The sequence below is a fragment of the Otolemur garnettii genome, unplaced genomic scaffold (assembly GCF_000181295.1).
Source record: "Otolemur garnettii isolate 467f Iridium unplaced genomic scaffold, OtoGar3 scaffold00055, whole genome shotgun sequence".
Classification (NCBI taxonomy): Eukaryota; Metazoa; Chordata; class Mammalia; order Primates; family Galagidae; genus Otolemur; species Otolemur garnettii.
In genome coordinates, this window is record NW_003852450.1 from 3,332,253 (window position 1) to 3,332,577 (window position 325).

Consider the following 325-nt stretch of genomic DNA (forward strand, 5'->3'; position numbering starts at 1 on the left):
TTGAGAGTCTGTCTCAAAATAGAAGGAGAAGGAGAAGGAGAAGGAGAAGAAGAGGAAGAAGAAGAAGAAGAAGAAAAAGAAGAAGAAGAAGAAGAAGAAGAAAAATCAATAAGTCAAAAGGATACCTGCCCTCAACATATTTATAGCACCAGTGTTCACAATAACAAATCAAACTAAGTATCCATCAGTGAATGAACGGATAAAGAAATGTGGCATTTACTAAGTATACACAATATAATACTATTCGGCCACAAAAAGAATGAAATCAGGTCATTTACAGCAACATGGATGGAACTGGAGGTCACTATGTTAGGTGAAATAACCC